Source organism: Molothrus aeneus, unplaced genomic scaffold (genome assembly GCF_037042795.1).
Source record: "Molothrus aeneus isolate 106 unplaced genomic scaffold, BPBGC_Maene_1.0 scaffold_19a, whole genome shotgun sequence".
In the NCBI taxonomy this organism is placed as follows: domain Eukaryota; kingdom Metazoa; phylum Chordata; class Aves; order Passeriformes; family Icteridae; genus Molothrus; species Molothrus aeneus.
In genome coordinates this window covers 1,975,577-1,981,121 of record NW_027098863.1, presented here as the reverse complement: position 1 = coordinate 1,981,121, position 5,545 = coordinate 1,975,577, and the positions used below count along the sequence as shown (strand labels likewise).

General features: G+C 51.6%; 1 pseudogene; it reads left to right on the top strand.

The window, feature by feature from the left end:
* Nucleotides 1-3,107: 3,107 nt before the first annotated feature.
* LOC136569717 (olfactory receptor 14J1-like) lies at nucleotides 3,108-4,040 on the top strand (annotated as a pseudogene).
* Nucleotides 4,041-5,545: the final 1,505 nt, after the last annotated feature.

Below are 5,545 nucleotides of genomic sequence, written 5' to 3'. Positions count from 1 at the left end.
GTCTTTGGTTGTATTTTGATAAGGTCTTAATAAAGCATTTAAACTTTTGAAAGTAAAAATGGTTTCTCATATGGGGTTGGGGAATGTGAGGCAAGGCTGTCCACACTGGGTCAGCCCTCAAGGTACAACTTCACTGACCTGGTCAGACCTCCTTAGGAGAGACCCTGGATAAATATCAATCACAGAATGCTGCAATCAGCTCTTCTATAACAAGAATGGCAACAAAAGACACCCTTTAAGACAGGAATACATATTTCTTAGAAGCACTTTGAAATAATTCTATATAACTGTAAAAGGAAAATTTCCTGATGAACTGCATTAGCGCAGAAGGAAATCAAGGCAGAGCCATGGTTTGTCAGGACTTGCTTGATTAATGAGCCCCGTGGTGCATTTGGAGCTGAGCCCATGAGCCTCAGGGTCTGAGAGGAGATTGCACAAACCTTTCCAGGAATCAAAGTCAGAAGAAAACCCCAAAGTATCTCAAAGCATGGATGGGTCTCCCTGAGGTCCATCCCCAACACAGGCTCCTCATGGACTCCTTGGAGGAGAGAATTGGAGGCCATGATGGCACAAAATCCTCTCAGAGACTCAGTGTGGAACGGAAATCCAAAGTACCTTAAAAACCTTGAGTATCTCAAGGCATTAATGAGCCCCACTGAGTGTCAGTACAAAGCTCTCAAGGGACTCATTAAAGCAGATAATTGGGGCCATGATTGCACAAACTTCTCACAGAGTCTGTATCAAAAATGAAACACCAAGTACCTTAAAATAATTGAGTACCTTGAAGCATTAATGACCGCACTGAGTCTCCTTACTGACAAAGCCTCCCCAGGGACTAATTACAGCAGATAATTGGAGGCTGTGACTGCACAATCTTTCTCATGGCATCTGTATCAAAGGGAAACACCAAGTAGCTTAAAAAACTGAAGCACCTTGAAGTATTAATGAGCCCCACTGAGTGTTGTTACTGACAAAGCCTCTCCAGGGACTAATTACAGCAGATAATTGGAGGCCATGATTGCACAAACCTCTCAGAGACTCCAAGGCCAAAGCCAAACCCAAAGTCCTTTGAAAAAGCTGCAGTCCCTGCAGGGAGCATGAAGGAGCCCCCAGGGCCATTGCTGAGCAAGGCTCCCCAGGGACTCCTTCCAGCAGAATCTTGAGGCCACTGGGATGTGAGCTAGGGGGGGATGCTGAGGGCAGCACAAGGGGCTGACAGTGCCCAGCCTGGCTGGGGCTGTGCCAGGAGGCCCCAGGGCCTCAGGACAAGGTGTCTCCTCCCAGCCCTTGGTGACACAGACCCTGCTGTGCCCCAGGGCACCAAGACTTGGCTTCTCTTTGTCCCCACCTGTCATCACTGCCTGCAGTTCTCTGCAGGGGCCTGGGGACACTTGCTCAGTCGTGTCCCTCTCTGGGACCCATTAAAAGTCCAAGAAAGTTTGGAGTTGGATTCTGCCTTGGAGTTCTGGAGAGGTTTCTTCAGCTCCCTCTCAGGGACTGATGCTCAGGGCCTGAGCACAAAGCCCCAGAGGCTGATTAAAGTCCTTGTGCTGTGTCTGTGCTGCTGAGCTGGGCTGGGCTCCTGGCCCAGAGGCAGCTCCTGGTCACCAAGAAGAGCTTCAAAAGCACATTTCTCTTGATGAGCAGCTCTTGTGCCAGCCCAGCAGGGCTGGGGCACTGCCTGCAGCCAGCCCGGGCACAGCACAGAGGCACAGAGAGCTTCAATCAGTCAGGTCTGGGAAGGGGCTGAGAAGTGCCTGGGGCACAATCACTGCCAGCCCTTGGCACAGGAACCTCTGGCTGCAGGACAGTGCAGCTGCAGCTCCTGGAGCCATCTCCTGCAGCTGGAACATGCCAATGCCTGCAGAGCCTGTGAGTACATTCTCTGATTGTCTCTTGTGCAGAGCAGCCAGGGGTGCCCAGGGCTGTCCTGCAGAGCAGGGTCCTGCAGCCCAGGGCGCTGTGCTGGGGCAGGGACTGCTGCCTGCCAGGGAGAGCTCTCAGCCAGCCCTGGCAGCTGCTCCCAGCACTGGGGGACAAGATCTGGGTGGCAGGAGACAGGTGGTGAGGCTTGGGAGTGTTCTCCTTGTGTGGGGAGGATGCTGCATTGTTCAGGACTGCTCCCAGCATGGCATTGAACTGCAGAACATTTCCAAGTAAGTTATACAAGCAGCACAGCGATGCAGGGACTGGATGAAAGGGGAAATCATGCTTTTCAAATCTATTTTTCTGGGTTGTCTTGATAGGAAATTGCACATAGTTATTTATCTCTCAGTTCAGGTTTAAAAAAAAGACAATCCTCTCAGATGTTTATAAACCAGGCAGTTACAGAAATCGGCACAGAGCCCTTTAGAGGCAGCATCAGTTCTGCTTTTCCAGCCTCCTCAGGGTTGCTCTTGTTAGCGTTCAAAAACACACAATCACATAAGCGATTGTATGTGGTGCTTTTTATTCAAGAGCTCAGGGAATCAGGGTAGTTTCCACCCAAATCTGATTCTGACCATACATTCGAGGTGAACGTGTTTTATACTCTATCATTACTTAACTTTCATGTTAATTATTAAACTTATATTCATCGATTGTATACACAGATTTCAGCTAAACATAGCTCCCTTTAAATTTCCAACATAGTTTCTCACAATTCTTCCTTTGGTTATATAATAATTATATTTAATTACTAAACAATCATCACATCTAACAATTATATCTTTTATCATACTGCTTACACAGGTGCAGTGATCTGAGAAAACACAAAGCCCAATATTTTCAAAGACTATTTTTAACATTTTCCAGGGCTCCACTATCAATCTGAAGTTGCCATCAGAGCCTGCAGAGCCAGAGCTGCCCTTGGGCAGTGCCTGAGCTGGGAGGGCTCTGCAGGGCAGAGCTGAGCCCCCAGGGCTGGGCTGGGCTCTGGCAGCCCTGGCAGGGCCCAGCCTTGGGCACAGGGAAGCAGCTGCTGGCAGGGACAGCTCCAGGCAGCAGAGCCCTGGGCAGGCAGTGGGGGGAAAGTGTCCCCAGGCTGTGCTGGGATATTTCAAGTCCTCTCCAAACCCAACTATTCCATGATTACTTCTTTTATAGATCCCTATGCCAATACATTGGAAATGTCCAACAGCAGCTGCATCAGGCACTTCCTCCTGCTGGCATTGGCAGACACGCGGCAGCTGCAGCTCCTGCACTTCTGCCTTTTGCTGGGCATCTCCCTGGCTGCCCTCCTGGGCAACGGCCTCATCATCAGCGCCGTAGCCTGCGGCCACCACCTGCACACGCCCATGTTCTTCTTCCTGCTCAACCTGGCCCTCAGCGACCTGGGCTCCATCTGCACCACTGTCCCCAAAGCCATGCACAATTCCCTCTGGGACACCAGCAACATCTCCTACGCAGGATGTGCTACACAGCTATTTCTTCTAATCTTCTTCCTTGGATCAGAGTTTTATCTCCTGACCATCATGTGCTACGACCGCTACGTGTCCATCTGCAAATCCCTGCACTACAGGACCCTCCTGGGCAGCAGAGCTTGAGCCCACATGGCAGCAGCTGCCTGGGCCAGTGCCTTTCTCAATGCTCTCATGCACACGGCCAATACATTTTCCCTGCCCCTGTGCCATGGCAATGCCCTGGGCCAGTTCTTCTGTGAAATGCCACAGATCCTCAAGCTCTCCTGCTCCAAATCCTACATCAGGGAACTGGGACTTGTTGCTGTTAGTGTGTCTTTTGTATTTGGCTGCTTTGTGTTCATTGTTTTCTCCTATGTGCAGATCTTCAGGGCTGTGCTGAGGATCCCCTCTGAGCAGGGACGGCACAAAGCCTTTTCCACCTGCCTCCCTCACCTGGCTGTGGTCTCCCTGTTTGTCAGCACTGTCATGTTTGCCTACCTGAAGCCCCCCTTCATCACCTCTCCATCCCTGGATCTGTCAGTGTCAGTTCTGTACTCAGTGGTGCCCCCAGCCCTGAACCCCCTCATCTACAGCCTGAGGAACCAGGAGCTCAAGGCTGCAGTGAGGAGCCTGATCACTGGAAAATATCAGAAGCATTAAACTGCTGGAGAGTGTTTCCAAATCACTTGTAATAAAAGTCATATTTGATACTTCTTCTTGGTTTCATTTTAGAGTTTCTTTACCTTTGTTTTAATTTTTTCTTATTGTCCACAAAGAAATGTCATTGTTTGTGCCATTTCTCATTTTGTTTCTCTCCACCTTCCCTGTGCCCACAGACTGTGTCAATGAGGGGCTGCACTCCGTGTGGCTTTAAAGGAACTAAAGGATGTCCCAGCAGAGTTTTCTGCAGAGATCCCCTTGTGTTCCCTTCTCTGGAGCTGCAGCAGCAATGTCTGTGTGCAGAGCTGAGGGCAGATCAGTGCTGGCACGGCAGCCCTGCTCCTGCTGGCCACACCATTCCTGATCCAGGCCAGGAGCCATTGGCCTTCTTGCCCACCTGGGCACACTGCTGCCTTATGTCCAGCCTGCTGTCCATCAGGCCCTGCACGTCCCTTTCTGCCTGGCTGCTCTCCAGCCACTCTGTCCCCAGCCTGTAGCACTGGGGCCAAATATCAGGGCCTGGCAGTTGGATTTGTTAAAACTCACCTTGTTGGATTCATCCCCTGGATCCAGCCTGTCCAAGTCACTGTGCAGAGCCCTCCGACCCTCCAGCAGATCAACACTCACATCAAGCTTGGTGACATTTGTGAAGATGTCCTTGGTTCCATGGGGCCCCTCAGTGTCACAATGGCCTCTTGGTTACACCAGGCCCTGCACTGTCACACTGGTCTCCTTGGTTCCATGGGGCCTCAAAATGTGACAATGGTCCCCTTGACTCCATGGGGCCCAAGGATGTCACAATGGCCCCATGGCCACATGAGGTCCCACACTGTCACCATGGTCTCTGTGGTTCCACAAGTCCCCTCAGTGTCACAATGTCCTTGTTTCCACAAGGCCACACAGTGTCACAACGTTCTTCCAGATCCCTTGAGGCCCCATCGTGTCACAGTGGCCCCTTGGTTACACAGGATCCTGCAGTGTCACAATGTCCCCTTGGTGCCATGAGGCCCTGCAGTGTCAGAACGGCCCCTTGGTTCCACTGGGCCCTGCAGTCCCCCAATGGTCTCCTTGGTTTTGCAGTGTCAGAATGGTGAAACCCCTTGGTTACACGAGGCCCTGCAGTGTCACAATGGCCTCTGTGGTTCCACGAGGGCCCAGAGTGTCACGGGGCACTCCCTGGGTCCATTTGGCCCCACAGCACAGCAATGGAGCCCTGGTTCTGTGGGGCTGCACGGTGTCACCATGGTCCTCTGAGTTCCACAAGGCCCTGCAGTGTCACAATGGCCCCAGAGTGTCCCAATCATCAGAGAATGACAGAATCAAATAGGCTGGAAAAGACCTTTGGGATCATCAAGTCCAACCAATGCCCTAATACTGCCTTGTCACCCAGTCCATGCCACTAAGTGCCACTGGAGAGGGACAGTGACTCTGCCACCTCCCCCCGGCCAGCCCATTCCAGTTCCCACTCACCCTTTCTGTGAAGAACTCCTTCCTATTGTCCAGCC